Source organism: Saccopteryx bilineata, chromosome 1 (genome assembly GCF_036850765.1).
Source record: "Saccopteryx bilineata isolate mSacBil1 chromosome 1, mSacBil1_pri_phased_curated, whole genome shotgun sequence".
NCBI classification, from domain to species: Eukaryota; Metazoa; Chordata; class Mammalia; order Chiroptera; family Emballonuridae; genus Saccopteryx; species Saccopteryx bilineata.
Window position 1 is genome coordinate 249,773,873 of NC_089490.1, and position 21,718 is coordinate 249,795,590.

Consider the following 21,718-nt stretch of genomic DNA (forward strand, 5'->3'; position numbering starts at 1 on the left):
GAAGTAGTAAACTCCCTTCCCGAAGCAGTGCCGGAGGGAAAACGTTCCTTTCTTTACATGCCACCACCAACAAATTTTCCAAAAACTTGAAAGGACCAGTTACTCTACAATTACAAGTGCTCACTTGGCTTCTAAAGTCTTCTGACCTACCCAGAGTGCCTGCCCCGATTCCCACATTCACATTTGTCCCCAAGGTTCACGGGAATGAACTCACTGTCACCCCTGGTCCCTCAGCTGCCAACACAGCTGCTGTCTCAGGCCTCCCAGGTGTCAACAGAGCCAAGCAGCCTTTGTGCACTGGCCACCAGGGGAGCCACAGCAGCCCACATTCCAGGCCCAGCTCCACGGGACCCACGGCGGCTCTGGTTCATCTGTCATGTCCAGACTCAGATACAGTGTTGTGCCCTGGAAGCTGGGACAGGGCACCTGGTAACACAACTCAGAGGTGTGGGTGTTTAATCTTCCAGGGACAAACTTTTTTTTTTTTTTTTTGACAGAGACAGAGAGAAAAAGCGAGAGGGACAGATAGGGACAGACAGGCAGTAATGGAAAGAGATGAGAAAAGTCAATTCTTCATTGCAGCTCCTTAATTCAGGGGTCCCCAAACTATGGCCCACGGGCCACATGCAGCCCTTTGAGGCCATTTATCCGGCCGCCGCCACACTTCTGGAAGGGGCACCTCTTTCATTGGTGGTCAGTGAGAGGAGCATAGTTCCCATCGGAATACTGGTCAGTTTGTTGATTTAATTTACTTGTTCTTTATTTTAAATATTGTTTTTGTTCCCGTTTTGTTTTTTTACTTTAAAATAAGATATGTGCAGTGTGCATAGGGATTTGTTCATAGTTTTTTTTTAATTTAGGTTTTATTTACTTATTTATTTTTTATTTCTTTATAGAGACAGAGTAAGAGTCAGAGAGAGGAATAGATAGGGACAGACAGACAGGAACGGAGAGAGATGAGAAGCATCAATCATTAGTTTTTCATTGCGACACTTTAGTTGTTCATTGATTGCTTTCTCATATGTGCCTTGACCATGGGGCTACAGCAGACCGAGTAACCCCTTGTTCAAGCCAGAGACCTTGGGTCCAAGCTGGTGAGCTTTGCTCAAACCAGATGAACTCGTGCTCAAGCTGGCGAACTCGGGGTCTCGAACCTGGGTCCTCTGCATCCCAGTCCGGCGCTCTATCCACTGCACTACCGCCTGGTCAGGCCATAGTTTTTTTTATAGTCTGACCCTCCAACAGTCTGAGGGACAGTGAACTGGCCCCCTGTGTAAAAAGTTTGGGGACCTCTGCCTTAGTTGTCCAGCGATTGTTTTCTTATATATGCCTTGACTGAGGGGTTACAGCAGAGACAGTGACCCCTTGCTCAAGCCAGTGACCTTGGACTCAAGCCAGTGACCTTGGGCTTCAAACCAGCGACCTTTGGGCTCAAGCCAGCAACCATGGGGTTGCTCTATGATCCCATGCTCAAGCTGGTTAGCCCGCCCTCAAGCTGGCAACCTCGTGGTTTCTAACCTGGGTCCTCCTCATGCCAGTCTGATGCTCTATCCACTGTGCCATTGCCTGGTCAGGCCCACAGAGAAACTTGAACTAATGGTCTAACAGTGTCAGACAAATGGAAAGAGCCAATGCAGAAAAATTGTCTCTTCTTCTTCTCTCTCAGACTTTTCAGGGTAGCAGAGCTTCCTTAAGACCTTCTTTGAAGACGTCCTTATTGATCATGAGGAACATGTGCGTCCCTCCGAAGCTGTGGCCTGCTGGCTAAGGCCTGTTTCTCCTTCCTGGGCTCAACTGTTCTCCTTTTCTGGTTTCCCTTCCCCCCCTTCTCTCTCGCTGCCCGGGCATCAACCCTCCCAGTAACATCATAGGACATGAGCTTTGACTCAGGTTCTATTCTTTAGGATGTTTAAGACAACCACTTTGGGCCATGTCTCATCTTAAACCTCTAAGAAATCTAAAATAATAATTTTAAATCCCTTTTTAAAGTTTCTTTGACTATCTATAGTTATGACTGTTTAACAACAATGCCCCAAAAACCAAACAAAAAACATAATGCAAAGTTCTCCTTAATACCAGTAAATTAAACTAGTTCAAGAGAAGATTCTATTTTTCTACAGAAAATCCTGTTTATGGACAAAATGAGGAATATTAACAAAAACAAATTCTTTATTTATTTTTCTTACCAATGAACTTCATTGAGCTATAATTTCATACAGTAAAACATTTCCGTTTTAAGTTTAGAGTTCAATGAGTTCTGACAAATATCTGTACCCACCTACCCATATTATCATCACCACAATCAAGATTTAGAATATTTGCATCACCCTAAATAGTTTCCTCACAACTCTTTGCGGCAATCTGTTCTCACCCAATAACCACTGGTCTCATCAGTTTTCATTTTGTGCCATTCACTGTGGAGTGATTTCTGCTTTCCACAATCAGTGTGTGTGTGTGTGTGTGTGTGTGTGTGTGTGTGTGTGTGTCTAGCTTCTTTCTTTCAGCATAATGCTTCTGAGGTCCATCCATACAGCTGGATGTATGGAAAGCTTAGCCCTTCTTCCTGCCATCGTATTGATATACCACATGCTGATGGACCTTTCTTTTCCCTGCTTCCCATTTTTGGCTGTTACCCATACCATACTGCTATGAACTTTTGTGTGCAGGCTTTTCTGTAGATACATATAAATATTTTCATTTATTTTAGGTAAACATCGGGTAATTGTATTGCTGTATCCCATAGTGAGTGTATGTTTAACTTGCCCCGGTTTCCAGGAACACCTCGGCTCACCGTGCCACGGGGCAAAGTGCACACTGGGTGTGCAGGAAGACTTGTGGCCAAATGGATGAATACCTCCGCTTTCCATAAAGGATTACGTTGAGGTTCAATAGGTTTAAAGAAGTCACTCCCAACAGTTCTAAGTGCTCTGCAGCCGGCCGTTATTCCCAAATAGGACTATCCTTGGAATTTCCTCCTGCTCACCTTTTCCTCAGAAATAGCTGGGGCAGAAGAGGCTTCGTGAGCTTTTCTGTATTACTGTGCAGCTGTGGGGATGCCAGCTGCAGGACAGCCGTGGCTCTGGGGTGACTCCATCTCAGAGTCGACATTTTTCAGAAGCTTACAACCCTGGGAACTAACCTTCAGGGATTCTCCAAAGAAGCAGGATTGTCCGTGGTCTTTTGGGCTCCTTTTGGGCTCACTGAGAAAGCAGACAGTCACGTGAGTAAAGCGTCCCAGCAGAAGCGTGGCATGCAACAATTACAAAGTCGATTTCTCCCATCTCCTAATTTATGAATAAGTGAATGGAGACATGAGTTCTGTCACTTAGTAGTTATATGTGTCTTAGATTCCTTATATTGAAAGTGGGGATAATAATACCAAACCTATAAGCTGGTTTCTGGTTTCAGTGCAATACTAGCAGAGTGTCTGGCTTATAGAATGTATACTACCATGCGTGAACCCTAAGATGAACTATGGACTTTGAATCAGTATAGTTCATTTTTGTTTAAAAAAATGTACCGCTCTGGGGAGTGATGTTGCTAACGCGAAAGGTACACATGTGTGGGAGCAGGGAGTTTATGGGAAATCTCTGCGACCACCTCTCAGTTTTATTATAAACCTAAAACTGCTCTAAACATTTTTTTTCTACTTTAAAAGTGGAAGAATGGGTGAGAAAAAAAAGGAAGGAAAGAAAAAAAGATGTACAATAATTCAAAGAAAAATACTTTTCATAATAAATTTAAAAGAACAGATAGATGTTCAGACAAACTTAAAAAATTATTTCAAGATATTCTTACTAAACATCCTTGAAAGAATAATTTGGGCTTGATGAAAAAAAGATTGTACATTTTTTACTTGGCAATATCATGGAATTAGATATTATATCTACATATATTTTTTCCCAGACATTCAAATCTTACCCTGTGAAATTTCCTTTAAAAAAATAACGCTAACTGTGACATTATAAATGCGGTACAGGTGGGCTCCTGGAGCACCTGGGTTTCAGAGATGACTCAAACTGCCCAAAGCGAAACAGATAGGAAGTTCCTGCGCAACCCTAGGTCTTTCCAGATGGGGAAGTAGAAAAATTTGATTAAACAATATAACTTTAAAAAGTACATATGACATCAAAGGATACATGACTAAAGTCAGCACCCCTCTGCAAATAAATCTGGGGCCCTCCCCACTGCGTGCGCCATCTTCACGCTGACCACGTGTGCTCAGACAGCTCCATGGTCATCTCCGCAAAAACCATTTCATTTTCTCCGTTAAACTCCCTTTTGTTTGCTCGGTCAGTAAGCCTCGAGGGTGGGCGTTTGTCTTTCAGTCCTTGTTCGATTTCCAGCTTCACATCTAATCAGTTACCAAGCTCTACTAACAACGTGCCTGCTGGTGCAAGAAAAGATTGGCAGTTATTTCTTTTTTTTTTCTTAAGCGTCAACCAGAGAGGATAAAGGAAATTCTAAATGTAACAACCACTGTTGCAATCATGTGCTTATCTTTGAAAGAAGGAGCCTCTGAATTAAAAAAAAAAAAGTTCTCACTTGGCATCCAATGATCAAAATCTACTGTTGTCTCAACTACCAACTAGCCCTGTGACATCAATGAGACAAGTCCCCTCTCTGCTTCAGTTACCTGATCATCAAAGTGGTGGGGAAGTGGGTGGGACTAAAAGTACCTTTTGATTCTAAAATTCTATGTGATTCACTTCTCAGTTGAGTCTTTTTCTTTCCATCACCCACATATAGGCATGTATCTCTTTGTCAATGTGTCTATTCCCACAGAAATCATTGCAGCTTTTGGCCCTAAAGCCCACCTTTGACCTTACTGACAGATTGAACTTCCTAAAACCCCATTTTCTTGATTATTTTCTTATCTAAAATAGCTGGCAGTGTTTGTGAGATAAAGCCATATTCCAGATCTTTTCAAAGCACCTGCCACTAAAATGTCTTGCCATAAAGTCACCTGCATAATCAACCCTTCTGCTCAAGTCAACCTGGGTGGCTCATTAACATAAAAACATGCACGGAGCTTTCTCATTTCTCTTCTTCTGCCTATTTGATGTGTATCAGTCAGTCTTCTCTAACGGGAACATCCTCTTTGTTTCTTGCTACCCGCTCGTATTTCACATCCCCTAAAAGAGCCTATTCTGATCACCCCAAACAGAATGATTCATGGTGCATGTGAGCTGTCACACCTGCTGAGAAGGCCTGAGTGTCCACAGGGTGGGCTCCCAGCCCTCTGGGATGGAGGGGCTGCCAAGCTTGGTACCTTGCTTCTCGGTTCCCTGTCAGCTCCAGGAGGGAGGGCAGCTCTTGTAAATACCACTCCCACCCAACCGAGAGGTGTCCTCTGGACAGTGCTTCATCGTTTTTCTTTTGCCTTGGTTTGACTTACATACTTGAATCTTTCGAGAAAATTGTCATTTCATTTATCCTTTCCAATTGGTTGTTACATATTTATGCGTGTGTTCCCTTACAAATGAAAAAGTTTCTAATGTAGGTTCTTAATTTTCATTCCTAAAGCTGTACTGTTTCTGTCTTTCTCCTCCCGGTGTTCTCTGCCATGCTTGGGAGAGTGTCTATTTTATTTGTCTTATCAGTAAATTGTCTTTTAGGTCTGCAGATCGTCATTTCTGATTTTTGGTTATTATTCCTTCAGTTACTCTTATGACTTTCTATTTTATTATTTTTTACTTTTGTCTGTGGTATTTCTTCCTCTGCAGTCTCTTTGTTTACTACATTTTAGATTTGTGAGACAATTACCAAATTTATGTATCCTCAATTTGTCTTTTCTTTTAATGAATAGATATGAAATTACACAGTGCCATCCAAATATTGATTTAGGACCACCAATTGGAACATAATGTGCCATTTTGGTAATTAGTTTTAAATATTAAATCTCCATTGTCATTTAGCAATGTGTGTTATTTAACAATGTGATACTTATTTCCAAAATTGCTGTATTTTCTTAGATATCTTTGGTTACTGATTTCTAATTTTATTTGTTTTGATTGGAGAATTGTAAACTGTTTAATGTTATTGTTTTAAATTTTTTAAAAAAAAATTTCCAGAGTAATGACTCATTTTTATAAAAGTTCAAAATATGCACTTAAAAATATATTTTTTGTTGGGTGATGAGTTTTCTAAAATATGTATTGGCTAAAATTATTAATCAAGTTTGGGTATTTCGAGACCCAAACTTTGCCTGCTTAATCTATCACTTTCTAAATTAGTGGGCTGAAATATCTCAACCGGAATTATAGATTTGGAATTTTTCCTCTGTAATTCTATCAGTATTGTTCTGTATATTGCAAAGTTCTGGTTTAAGGACTTCAATGCAAGTTTATTTCTATCTGTTCCTTCTCTATTTCTGGCAGCTAGATATCTAGACACTACTTTCTTGTTATGACATTGGCAATTCTTTATCTATACCAGGGGTCAGGAACCTTTTTGAATGAGAGAGCCATGAACACCACATATTTTAAAATGTAATTCCATGAGAGCCATACAACGACCGGTATACATTATGCATTATCCAATAAAAATTTGGTGTTAAAATGGAGAAAAGAAAGCCTCTTCAATAAATGGTGCTGGGAAAACTGGAAAGCCACATGCAAAAGAATGAAACTGGACTACAGTTTGTCCCCCTGTACTAAAATTAACTCAAAATGGATCAAAGATCTAAACATAAGACCTGAAACAATAAATTACATAGAAGAAGACATAGGTACTAAACTCATGGACCTGGGTTTTAAAGAGCATTTTATGAATTTGACTCCACAGGCAAGAGAAGTGAAGGCAAAAATTAATGAATGGGACTACATCAGACTAAGAAGTTTTTGCTCAGCAAGAGAAACTGATAACAAAATAAACAGACAGCCAACTAAATGGGAAATGATATTTTCAAACAGCAGCTCAGATAAGGGCCTAATATCCAAAATATACAAAGAACTCATAAAACTCAACAACAAACAAACAAACAATCCAATAAAAAAAATGGGAAGAGGACATGAACAGACACTTCTCCTAGGAAGAAATACAAATGACCAACAGATATATGAAAAGATGCTCATCTTCATTAGTTATTAGAGAAATGCAAATCAAAACTGCAATGAGATACCACCTCACACCTGTTAGATTAGCTATTATTAACAAGACAGGTAATAGCAAATGTTGGAGAGGCTGTGGAGAAAAAGGAACCCTCATACACTGTTGGTGGGAATGTAAAGTAGTACAACCATTATGGAAGAAAGTATGGTGGTTCCTCAAAAAGCTGAAAATAGAACTACCTTATGACCCAGCAATCCCTCTACTGGGTATATACCCCCAAAACTCAGAAACATTGATACATAAAGACACATGCAGCCCCATGTTCATTGCAGCATTGTTCACAGTGGCCAGGACATGGAAACAACCAAAAAGCCCATCAATAGATGACTGGATAAAGAAGATGTGGCACATATACACTATGGAATACTGCTCAGCCATAAGAAATGATGACATCGGATCATTTACAGCAAAATGGTGGGATCTTGATAACATTATACGAAGTGAAATAAGTAAATCAGAAAAAAACAGGAACTGCATTATTCCATACGTAGGTGGGACATAAAAGTGAGACTAAGAGACATTGATAAGAGTGTGGTGGTTACGGCAGGAGGGGGGAGAGGGAAATGGAAAGAGTGAGGGGGAGGGGCACAGAGAAAACTATAATAGATAGAAGGTGACAGAGGACAATCTGACTTTGGGTGATGGGTATGCAACATAATTGAACGACAAGATAACCTGGACATGTTATCTTTGAATATATGTATCCTGATTTTATTGATGTCACCCCATTAAAAAAATAAAATTATAATAAAAAAAAAATTTGGTGTTGTCCCAGAGGACAGCTGTGACTGGCTCCAGCCACCAGCAACCATGAACATGAGCGGTAGAAAATGAATGGATTGTAATACATGAGAATGTTTTATATTTTTACCATTATTATTTTTTTTATTAAAGATTTGTCTGCGAGCTAGATGCAGCCATCAAAAGAGCCACATCTGGCTTGCGAGCCATAGGTTCCCGACCTCTGATCTATATCATTATCCATATATCAATCTTCTTGTTTTATAGGTATATAAATATACATAGCAAGAAGAGACACATATATGTATGTGTAGTAGATACAGAAAGAGAAAGAGAATCCACACAAAGAGTGTTTTAATATGTGTTCAAGCTGCCATCCTGACCTTGAAGTCTATCTAATCTATTCTTAAATAGAAAATGTGATTAATTGGCATTTCCATTCAATTTCTTGAATTGCAAATGCAGTTCGTTCCTTTGGATTAACTTTACTGAGCAATTTAGTGAATAGCTTCATTGGTCCCATGTGAAAGTCGCTCAAAAGATTTCTATAAAAGTTACTAATGACTACTTAGTCTTTTTGCTGGACACACATAGTGCCCCAAGCAATACTACTGATGTGTATTTCCATAGGACGCCTTGTTAAACGCTTAGCACTTTCAGAAATGGTGCCTGGGCTGATGCCCAAGCTTACATTAAGAAGGGAATGGTATTAATATGCCCTTTAAAAAAAACATCTTTTATAGCCAAGCAGGGAGAAAAATCACTTTGCTCTCATAATTTGCTTTATGTATTGCTGTTATCATGGCTAATTATAGTACCCAAATAAAGTGTTTATTTATGAGGCATGTTCAGTTTAAGTTTTCTCAGTTAGTAAAATTTATCTTCCTCTCTCGGTAAAATTTATTTCTTCTTATTAAAATGTTATATATTTTAATCAGGTAAAAGATACGGATGGATGATCAGCATAACAAATGGCGGAGAGATTGTTTAAATTAATGCCTTGTTTTGTTTTTTTTCATTCTATTTAGACTTTCAAATTTAAGCTCTTTTTTCTTTCTAAAATTAAAAAGGCTTAAGGAGTTCTAAATCTTATTTAGCTAGACACATCTACTTACATCCTTAACAATTTTCAATGTGTTTTGACATATTTTTTTTTCTTTGCCATCTAGATTGTAATTTATGGTTTCATGGCACAGCAGTTAAATATTATAGTCATTTTCAGGAAGAGAAAAAAGTTACCAGAATCTAGCTACCTTTATACTGTCATGAATGAATCATTTGGAAAATTTTAGGAATCTATCCAACTGCATTTCTCATAAAAAAAAAAAAAATTCCCATGTCTGTACACGGTGCCAAGAATTTTATCCGTGTAGTTTAGAAAATTGAGATAACTAAGTAAACCAAAAGAAAAGAAATCAAATAAAACACATTTTGCAGTACTGTTGAGGTAAGGCAACTTGAATAAAACCAACTAAAGTAAACTTTATTTATTTATTTTTATTTATGTATTTTTAAAAAATTATTGATTGATTTTACAGAGGATGGGGGAAGGACAAGAAGGAGTTGCTTCACTCTAGTTGTTTATTGATTGCTTGCCATATGTGCTTTGACCGGGTAAACCCAGAGTTTTGAACCAACACTTCAGCATTCCAGATTGACGCTCTATCCACTGCACCACCACATCTCAGGCTACAGCACACTTTATTTAAATGTACTTTCTTATGTAACATTTTCTAGCATTTTACATAATATTGTATGAATTAAAGATGAAGATCTTACCATGTAAGCCCAAAAAGCCATATTTTATTGTCAATGGCTGCAAATTATGAGCAAAATATGCTTCATTTCCCCATCAAGATTAGAATTGTTATTGCAAATATAACTGAAGTTAAGATTTTTAAGAGATAAGATAAAATAAATAGTTTGTTTATGGTTATATTATAGAGTTACTGAAATGGCACAGCTTGTTTTTATTGTGTTTTTAAATCAGATTTACACACACTTAAAAATGTATTTTGTGATTCAGTTTACAATATAATTTGGGTTATAGATTAGAAAAATTTTTTCTTTACCATGTGTTCTTTTGACAATTGTCTTTGATGTCAATCTAATCTTTTTACAGCAAAACATTGTTATTAATTGATATTGCCATTAAATTACCTGATGAAGTGGTTATTAGTCTCCATATTTCTAATTTTGGTTTCTTTTTTAATTTTTAATATTTTGCCTTGGCTTGATTATCTTAATTTATTCTTTTAGAAAATTATTATATTATAGGCTTTCAAATCTATTGGCATATATTTATTCATTAAGTTCTCTTATAATTTTTTTAAAAAAATTTTGACAGAGACAGAGAGATAGTCAGATAGGAACGAACAGGAAGGGAGAGAGATGAGAAGCATCCATTTTTTGTTGCGGCATCTTAGTTGTTCATTGATTGCTTTCTCATGTGTGCCTTGACCCAGGGGCTACAGCAGAGTAAGTGACCCCTTGCTCAAGCCAGTGAGCTTGGGCTTTAAGCCAGCAATCTTTGGGCTCAAGCCAATGACCATGGGGTCATATCTATGATCCCATGCTCAAGCCAGCGACCCCACGCTCAAGCTGGTAAGCCCACACTCAAGCCAGATGAGCCTGCACATAAACCAGTGACCTTGGATTTCAAACCTGGGTCTTCCATGTCCCAGTCTGACAGTCTATTCACTGTGCCAATGCCTTGTCAGTCTAAAATTTCTAATATAACTTTAGTTTATGTCCCTATTTTTATTTTCAGTGAAAATGGTCATCATTTGCAATGTGCAACAAAGATAATTACCTTGGTTATATATTAGAATATGTCTAGTCTCTTCCAATTGTATCACTGACTCTCTTTGATCTTAAAATTTTAAGTTTTTATCTTTTTTATTCTAAAGTGTAATTTATTGAAATTACCTATTTATTAAATGCTTTAAGATCTCCAGATGAAAAGATTTGATAGTAGAGCAGTTTCACTTTTGGTACATGGAAAGTGTGGATTTTCTCCTAGATGAGCAAAATTTCTGAATGCATCACTTGTTTTTTTTTATCAGTTATCATTTTTATAACAATGTATTTATAATTGTTTTAAAATATTGTGGCATTATTTTCTTTATTGGAGTTCCCAATTTCCAAATGGTTTCCTCTTGAAGTCTGTGGGAACAATGGCATGTGAGGCCTCCCTTGTAACAGGGCATAATTGTCCAGTGGGTAATAAAACTCAAGGGGAGACAGGGGATCAGGGTTGACGAGGAGAACATGAGCACATCGATAGACAAGTGGAACATAGAGCTCCACAGACAGTCCTGGAAGTCTAACTGCATCCACATTCTTAGGCTCGATGGAAAAAGTACACACGGAAAATGCCTAGAGAATAAAGAAGGAGGAAAAGAGAAGAGGAAGACGGGGAAAATAGAAGGGTAATTGGTAATTCCGCACAAGTTTTAAAAATTCTATTACAGAATTTCTTTCCGTTGTCAGGCCCTCTCTTAGAATGAATGTAATCACAACTTTGACAAAGTGATAGCGTTGTAATTCACAAGTAAAGGGAAAGAATCATACTTCACCTATTCCGAATTGTTTCCAATGTCAAGAACAAAGACTGGCAAATGTGGAAGCCATTATGCACTCAATACAGCTCTGCCTTTGACTTTCACTTTGCTCTGCTTCTTTGTTAATAGAGAAGCTGCTCACTAGCATCTTAAATATACATATACACACATGTGCTTGAATGCAAATGAGGATACCTTTGAACTTGAAACAAAGACATTGTGACAGACTACTCATTTTATGCTTTTATAAGTACTCTCAAATAAGCATTAGAAACAGTTTGCAATCTCAACATATTATTAAATACTCAATATATTTTTTAGTTTGACATTTCCATCAAGTTAGAGTTGAGCTTTCAGCTTGAGTACACATTACTTGGACATTGAAGTCTTTTATGCTGTCTTCCAAAACAGTATCTAGATTGTTTAAAAATATAAATCTTCTTTTAGTTACCAACTTAAGTCTTCTAATGGGTTCCCAAGGTTGAAACCCTTAACAAAATCTTAATAAAACCTGAAAGAAAGGTTCAGGCACATGGCTCTCCCTCATTCCTTTGTGCCACCACAGTGATCCTCTTCTAGTTGTTCCAAACTCCCATACTCCCCCCCCCTGAACACTATTATGTTGCCTGCTCTTTGTTGAAATATGTCCTCTGCCCGTTCAGCTAGATCCTGCTTCATGTGTGAGCTCAAACTTTAGTCCCTGGACCCCAGATTAGATCAATGCTCATCTGGGACCCAGTATTTTCTTTCAAACTCCTTGTCACAGCTTGGCATTGAGTGAGGATAAGTTCATAGCCACTGTGACTTTTTTCAGCCTCGTTTTACTTAATTTTCCTGTAATTTTTGTGCTTGTTCACAACTTCTTCTTCCCTTGGCTTCATTGGTTCTCACTATTCATTCCCTTGTTTCTCCTCATACCCTGGTGGCAACTACTCAATGTCTTTGTTGAGTTTGTTTGCCTTTACCCTCACACTAAATACCTCAAGGCTATGGCTTTCTTTCTTTTCTATATGCTTTGTTTCAGCAATTTCATTCATGCTCAGACCTTCAATTACTATCTCTATGTATTTACTCCCAAATGTACACCTTCCATGTAGACATCTCTTTTTGCTTTAAATCAACATATTTTTGTTTATCTTCTAGACACCTTCACTTACCTGCCTCAGAGTTACCCTTTCCTCAGAAATTGATCAATAAACCAACCAAAGCCAAATTCAGGATCTGGTCCTCTCTGGAGATTTACTAGCTCAGTATGTGGCATTGCCATCTAATTCCACAAGCTAGAAGCCTGAGGGTCATCTTTCGCCCACTCACCTCCCTCTCCTTCAGTCTTCAGGTTCAATCCTGTTAGCCAAGCCTCCTCACTGTGTTTCAGCTCCGTCATTTTCTCTCCGTTTCCAGTGCCCTCCCCCTGGCCAGAGCTTCGCTCTGGTTTCCATCCTGACAACTATCATTCTTTCCTAACTGTTCACCTCGCATTTTCCTTTCCCCTCAATTCTGCACACAGGAACCAAAATGCACCTTATTGACATGTGATCAATCCTGCCTCTCTCCTGCTTAACTCCTTTTCCCACTTGTCTAGGCTCTTCTCTCTGCCTCCTCCATCAGCCTCTTGTTTCACTTTCCCCTTCACTGTGAACTCCATTCCCTAGCCTTTCGGGTCATTTAATACTTATGTTCTGCTGACCCAGGTCCTTTGCACTAGTATTCATCTCACTTTAGAGCACTGCTCCTTGTCTAGGTCCTCCTGCACCTTTTTCAGACCTCAGTTCAAATGATTCATTCCCAGAAGACCACTTACCTGATTGTTTACGCATCTCCTGTGTGCTTAGAATAATATTCAACTTTCCCTTAAGGCTCTTAGCAAGATTATTACTAAGAGCTTATTTTTATAATTATTACATCCATGTGTTTCTTCCCCCAGGAGACCACAATAAAAGCAGAAAAACACTAATTTTGTTCATCATGGGCCTAGAAGAGTAGTCAAATCCCAATAATTAGTATTTATTGAATATATAAATAGTCATACGTGGGTCTTGACTTTAGGGTGAAACTCTGTCCTCTATTTCATTTAAAGGAACTTTGTATCTAGGGACAGGCGTTAATGTAATTTAGGCAACAGTGCCTCTTCAGTTGCAAAGACATAAATTGTGGGAGACACTGAGAGGACTTCAAATGAGCCTGAGTTTTATAGACAAAACATTAGAAAGAATAGAAAAACTAGCCACCATCTGTTTCTGTAAACTGTGCACCATTCCAGATACATCAATGACTACATTTAGGAAACCTTAACAAAGCTCTCGCGTGCGGGAGGATACACTCCCTTTCTTTCTCTTTCCATGGCGGTGGCCATGTGCAGTCTGACAACTTAGACTTCACTGTGGGACCACCTGTACCTTTACACGCTGCTGCAGGGCCACAAAAGAGCTGCACCCTTCACTGTGCACAAAAGAAAAGTCTGCAGCCTCACTTGACTTAAGTATTTACAACTCTGAAAACTTCTCACAGTAGCTTAAATCCTAGGTATTCTTCATCCTCTGCCCTTGAATGCCAAAATGTCAATCAAAATCAAGAATATTCCGTGTCTCACCTATGGCTGCTTTTCAAGCACAGCACAGCGTCCTTGTATAGCACAGTTTGTAGGTGCAAATACGACTGAAATCAGCATCAATGATTTTCCTGTTGACATTAATAACCCTGAATGAGTATTCTCCCATGCTTAGAATATGTGAAAATATCACTATTGTTTTTCTTATTGTTTTATTTGATACTAAAACAAGCTTAAAATGCAAGTTAGTATATTTAACTTATATTTTTATACAAAGAAGAAAAGATTTTTATGACTTTGTAGTAATGGTTTCTAAGAACCTTAACCTCACCTGTGTTTTCTAAATCTTTCTTAAAAATGTTTTGGTTTGGGGGGACTTTTAACCTAGAAAATGTCTATAATTGAGACATGAATTTAGTGCAATTTGTGGAATGTTGGTTCATTCTTACTAAAGTGTTATTATAATGTTAGATATTTATGAAACTTGAGAATAATAATATATTAAGACATTTCTTCATAAATAGTAACTGGTGCTACACTTAAAAATAAACTGATATATTAATAAAATACATAATCTGAAGAGTTGGCTAAACTTTGACAATATATTTTTACAAAGAATAATGAACAGAGATATAAAGTTTATGCTATTTGTTTTACTTAGTAATATATAGAGCAGGAAAATATTTAATAGATGATAATATTTATAAGGAGCCTAGAAATGAAAAGTTTACTTAGCATGACAAATTTCCACAAAGCTGTTACTACTCTTACTGAGAAAAATTGAGGAGAAGCTTTTTACACTTGATATATTTTACTACCTTAGCTTTGCTGGCAGACTAATTTTTATTATTTTGGTTATTTTGTTTACCTATTATCATTAAGGACAGAAGGATCAAAAATGACAACTGTGATTTTTTTTCAAGATTATAAAGCTTAGATTTTTGAGATTTGTTAATCTCAATGTCAGCAATCCATAAAATTCCAAAGTTTGTGTTTTCTAGTTAAATGTTTCTCCTTATATTCTAGATGTTTGCGTTTCTGCCACACAATCTTAATAATCAGGAATTTTAACTTCCCTGAGTAACAAATGGTTTTATCCAATACTGAGGTACTTGAGTTCGACTACACTATTACCCGAATGCTAGTTGTAGAGTGTCTTCCAATTTGTTTTTCTGCCTTGGGGAAGACTAAAATGAATATTTTTTCCAGTAAATAACTCTTTAGAAGATTTATTTAAGTTTGTAAGTACATTTTGATTTCTGAAATCAATTTTATTAATATAATTTACATATCATAAAATGCACAAATTTTAATTACACAGATCACTGAGATTTGACAAATACACACTTTCATATGGTCCCCACCACAAACAGAAAATGTAGCATCTAAGAAAGTCCTCTTGTGCTCATTTGCTGTCAGTCCCTCCTTGTCCCCCACCCCCAACTGCCTGTCCCAAGGCCACCTGTCAAATAGGTATTACCATATATTATTTTGGTTTGTTCTAGAATGAGACACAAATTAATCATACAGTACTTATTCTTGTGTCTAACCTTCGGGCTCAGCATAATCGTTTCCATATTTATTCATGCTGTCTGTATCTGTAGTGTGTTCATCTTCATCATAAAGCAGTATTTCATTGTGTGACTTTGTTTATTCATTCAGATGTTGAAGAGCATTTGGATTATTTCTCATTTTAGGAGATTATGAATAAAACTGCTATCGACATTCTTTTTTTTTTTTTTTTTCATTTTTCTGAAGCTGGAAACGGGGAGAGACAGTCAGAAAGACTCCCGCATGCGCCCGACCGGGATCCACCCGGCACGCCCACCAGGGGAGACGCTCTGCCCACCAGGGGGCGATGCTCTGCCCCTCTGGGGCGTCGCTCTGCCTCGACCAGAGCCACTCTAGCGCCTGGGGCAGAGGCCAAGGAGCCATCCCCAGCGCCCGGGCCATCTTTTCTCCAATGGAGCCTTGGCTGCGGGAGGGGAAGAGAGAGAAGAGAGGAAGGAGGGGGTGGGGGTGGAGAAGCAAATGGGCGCTTCTCCTATGTGCCCTGGCCAGGAATCGAACCCGGGTCCCCCGCACGCCAGGCCGACGCTCTACCGCTGAGCCAACCGGCCAGGGCATGCTATCGACATTCTTATACATGTCTTTTTTGCGGACTTAGGTTTTCATTTTACTTAAGAGTGGAGTTGCTAGGCTGTAGGGTAGACATGCATGATTAATTTTATAAGGAATCACTCAGCCATTTTCCATAGTGATTGCATCATTTTCTCTTAAAACCAGCAATGGATGAGAGTTCCAGTTACTCCACATCCTTGTCAACACTATCCCTCTTTCCTATCATTGTAAGACTGTGGGACAGTGAGACCATATAGTGTCATGTCTCGGAGATGGCAGGATTTCTGAGACCAGCAGACAATGAAAATAACAGACTTCTAAACTGTGAGGTTGCAAGGTAATGCAATCTCTTTTGATTTCCAGGCCTGACCCAAGGTTTGATTATTCAGTAAAATATATTACTTCAGAAAAGCAATTTTTTTGCATTGAGGTTTCTTGAGACTCAAAGCACTCACATCAGCCCAAAGTTTCAAAGGGAGCCTGACCAGGTGGTGGCACAGTGGCTAGAGCATCAGATTGGGACATGGAGGACCCAGGTTCAAAATTCCAAAGTCTCTAGCTTGAGCACAGGCTCATCAGCTGAGCACGGGGTCACTAGTTTGAGCATGAGATCATAGACATGACCCCATGGTCACTGGCTTGAAGCCCAAAGTCGCTGGCTTGACTGCAAGGTTGCTGGCTTGAGCAAGAGAAGGGGTCACTCGCCACTCTGGTGCCCCCCAGTCAAGGCACATATGAGAAAGCAATCACTGAACAATTAAGGAGCCACAACAAAGAATTAATGTTTCTCATCTCTCTCCCTTCCTGTCTATTTGTCTCTATCTTTCCTGTCTTTCTCTGTCTGTTTCTCTCTCTGTCACATAAAAAAAGTTTCAAAAAGATTTGACAGGTTTGTCTCACTTAAAACAAAGCTAGTCCTTGTTCTGGACACTTGCTCCCCCACTGATTTTGTCCCCAGCCTCAGCACTGACCTAGGTAAAAGTGTTCTTCTTCTCCAAGAAAAGTTTGTCTCTCTGAGTAGGTTAGTTCTTCTAGATTTATGTGTACCTGTGAAACAAGATTGCCGCAAAATGGTGGTCTTAAATAAAAGGGTGGATTTCTGATTTATTGGGTAACTTGTGTCAATAAGAGTAAAGCCCAGTCATGTTCTTTTTGTTTGTTTTTGTTTTTGTTTTTTTACAAAGACAGAGAGTGAGTCAGAGAGAGGGATAGACAGGGACAGACAGACAGGAATGGAGAGAAATGAGAAGCATCAATCATTAGTTTTTCATTGCGCGTTGCAACACCTTAGTTGTTCATTGATTGCTTTCTCATATGTGCCTTGACCATGGGACTTCAGCAGACAGAGTAACACCTTGCTGGAGCCAGCGACCTTGGGTTTGAGCTGTGGGGTTTTTTTTGTTTGTTTTTTTTTTTTTGCTCAAACCAGATGAGCCCGCGCTCAAGCTGGCGACCTCGGGGTCTTGAACCTGGGTTTTCTGCATCCCAGTCCGATGCTTTATCCACTGCACCACTGCCTGGACAAGCATGTTCTTTTATATCTGAATCATAAGCAGGACTCTTCCAAAAAATTTTTTTCTTGCTAGTTTGAAAGATTTTCTAAGGATATATTCCCAGAAGAACATTAAATCAAGATTAATAAAAGATTTTGTGATGATTTCCAAAATAAATGATCATGGTATTATTTATCAAAAGAAATACTATGCTCACACAGATTATTACTCTACAGATTTGAAACAGGGCTCACTGGTTTTTATTGCATTGATTGTTTAGAATATTTGTATGTTGTTTTCAAATTGATTTGTGTTATATACTCTGCTCTCATCCACCTCTCACTTATTTAACATTTATTTATTCCAAGAGTAGTTTTAATAAGAGAATGACCTTTCCCTCACTTTAACAGAAAAAATGAAATAAAGGGGGAAAATGCTAATGGGTTCAAATTGTTTTTTGGAGTGATTAAAATTTTCTAAAATTCACTGTGGTGATGGCTGCACACTATGAACATAATAAAAGTCATTGGGCCTGACCAGGCGGTGGCGCAGTGGATAGAGCATCAGACTGGGATGCGGAAGACCCAGGTTCAAGACCCCAAGGTCATCAGCTTTAGCGCGGGCTCATCTAGCTTGAGCAAAAAGCTCACCAGCTTGGACCAAAGGTCGCCGACTTGAGCAAGGGGTTGCTCGGTCTGCTGAAGGCTCATGGTCAAGGCACATATGAGAAAGCAATCAATGAACAACTAAGATGTCGCAACGAAAAACTGATGATTGATGCTTCTCATCTCTCTCCATTCCTGTCTGTCTGTCTCTATCTATCCCTTTCTCTGACTCTCTCTCTGTCCCTGTAAAAAAAAAAAAAAAGATAAAAATAAATAAAAAAATAAAAGTCATTGAATTGTACACTTTAAATAGGTGAATAATGTGGTCTGTGAATCACAAGACACTTGCTATTTTTACATGAAGGAAAGGAAGGGAAGATGCATGTCAGGGAAGCTCTATGGTATGTCTCCAGTGATCAAATTCTCACCCAATTGAAAACCAAAAACAGTTTTATGGGCCACTTCCAAGCACACTGAAAAAAAAAAAAAGAAAATTAACCTATCTACTAGAACATGAGCACATAAATATAGCAGGAGCACACTGAATTGTTGTTATCAGAATTATCTCCTTTAATCTTTTTTATCAACTCTAGAAAGTTGCTCTTATTTATTACATTACTGATGAGTGAGAAAACTGATATTTAGATCAAAGCAAGAGCCTGGGCTCAAATCCAAGGTTTTTTCCCATGAAAAAGTTTTTAATCTATTGTTTCACAACCTTAGAGCATAACATCCAAGTAGATTCCACTGCTGTTGATTGTGGCCAAAATAATCTACACACATAGATACTCATACTCAGAGTCACATAAAGTATAACAAACAGTAAAATGTACATATCGCATCCGTCTTCTCTGGTGAAAATCTAGATCCAGAAATACTAAGCCTAAATTAAGAAATCCTAAATTTGGAGATTAACTGGAAACAGGGAGTATATTATAATAATAATATTTTAAGTTCCATAACACTTTATAATTGCCTGACTGGTGGTGGCACAGTGGACAGAGCATTGACCTGGGATGCTGAGGTCCCAAATTCAAAACCCCAAGGTTGCCAGCTTGAGCGCAAGCTCATCTGGTTTGAGTACAGGCTCACCAGCTTCAATGGTAGCTGGCTTGAGCCTGAAGGTCGCTGGCTTTAAACCCAAGGTCGCTGGCTTGAACCCAAGGTCGCTGGCTTGAGCTAGGGATCACTGGCTCAGCTGGAGTCCCTTTGTCAAGGTACATATGAGAAGCAGTCAATGAACAACTAAGGTGCTACAACTATGAATTGATGCTTCTCATCTCTCGCCCTTCCTCTGTCTTGCAAGAAACAAAACAAAACAGAACAAAAACACTTTATAGTCAATGAAGAGATTTGGTGAAGGTTAAGACAACCTATAGCTAACCTTGTAAGAATTATCAAATACTAGTTTTGCAAGAGATATCTGATATTTTATTTTATGAGCGGGACACCTTACCCAGAGATGGTAAGGCAATTTCCCCAAAATAAAGCAGTTGTTTAGAAAGAAAGTCAAGGAACTATCTCAAGTGTCTTGAGGGTACAGGAATCCTTTTACCACATTATATTGATTACTAATGATTAATAAGCATCAACTGTCCTCTCTCAAGTTCTTGGTAAATGCCCAACACCCACCCAATGATCACTCACAATGCTGCCTTATGTATTCTAGCACAGTCTGCTCTCTGATTGCAAACTCTGGGAATAAACGTGGCATTATCCCAGATTCGGCTCCTGCCAAGTCCAATTTCATCAGGAAGTAATAAAGAACAACAATGCACATTTTTACTTTAATGTTCAAAGAACACTTCTGGATCATTGAATTTTGGACAGCACTTCATCTGTGAGATGCAAATTATTCTAATTACAACAAATTTACCTTATGATAGAAAGCATCTGCTTTTTTAGGGCAACATCTCCTAAACAGGACTGAAATAAATCAAATTAAATTTTGCTTGCATTGGATAGTAGCTAGGAAAGGATGAAAAAGAAACCAGGAATTGTGTCTGCTGTTAGGAAAAGCACTCAATGGGTAGGTAACTTTATGGAAGGAACACTCTAGGAGTTTATACTGTGGGTACTCAATAAAGAAAATACAGAGAAATCATAGCATACCATACCTTGGTAAAAGAATTCTTCAGTGTAGGCATTCCTCAAATGGACTTTTTCTTTTAAAACACAATTAAACGGTTAGCAACTGAGATATAGGTATTTCACATAAGTAAACTGTCTAGGTAACTACAGCTTACCGCTCCAAGAGGCCTCTCTGGGTCTGTCTCATTAGTCACTCTGGAAGCATAAATTCTATATAAGCCTACTGCATTTGCCAAGCACGGGGCTAACCCTGTGCAACAGAGATCATAGCCCCTATGATAATGGTAGACAGGATGATTACTAACACCATCTCATTTTTGCCTCGTTAAGCGAGGGGTAATCTATGTCCCTTTGTATTGACTTGACTTTTGCTGAACACCCACTATTGAAGTCAAGTACTAGAATTCTGTTTTAGATTTTAATACCTTGCCCTCCTAAAGAGTAATCTGCCATATGGCACCTAGGGTGTCCAAACTTACCAGACTTCAAATACTTGACATTCATTTAGTTTTTAATCGTCCATTGGAAGTGAAACCAACTAAGCAAACTTGTTAAAAAACTGTCCGCTTAGTAAACAAGACTCTGAAATACGTCCCTGTCAAGTTCCGGGCTGCTCCCGGGGACCCTGCAACACTTCTCCAGCAATCTGGAGACAACTTTGGGTTCACATATTTGCTGAAAGTCAGAGCTCACCGTAAGGGATATGACTTGCAGTTAACTCTGTTCTCTGTCTGATGTTAGCAGAAGGAAAATTAGTAACTGGACTGCTCAGGCTGCCGTGACAAAATACCATAGACAAGGTGTTTAGGATCACAGAAAAGTGTTTTGTCACCATTCTGGAGGCTGGGAGTCCCCAGTCAAGGTCTGGCAGGGTCGTTTTTGGGTGAGAACTCACTTTCTGGCTTGCAGACAGTCGTCTGCTTGCTGTGTCCTCACATGACAAAGAGACTGAGCCAGCTCTCTCTCTCTCTCTCTCTCTCTCTCTGTCTCTTGTGTCTCTTCTTATAAGGACACCCATTCTATCAGGTTAGAACCCCACTCTTAGGACCTCATATCTTACAAAACTTTCTGCGAAACCCTGTCTCCAAATACAGCGACACTGAGGGTTAGGGATTTCATATATGAATTGGCGGCGGGGGGACACAAGGAGATAAACTAAATAATACTAATTATTAGTATTAATTATAATTAGTTATTATGATATTAGATACTGATGTGTATGGAAATGTTTCTGGAGTATTTATTTTAATGGCATTTAGTTGTGTGCCATTTTGTCATCAAGCTGATTAAAATAGTGGCTTCTATAAAGAATAGAAGTCACCATATCTTAAAAGAAGACATCAAAGTACTATGTCGTGCAGCTAAATATATATTTGAGTCAAGGGTTTGGGTTTCCATTGTATATTTTAAATGCTATAGGGATCATGAAGTGCAGAAATAGCT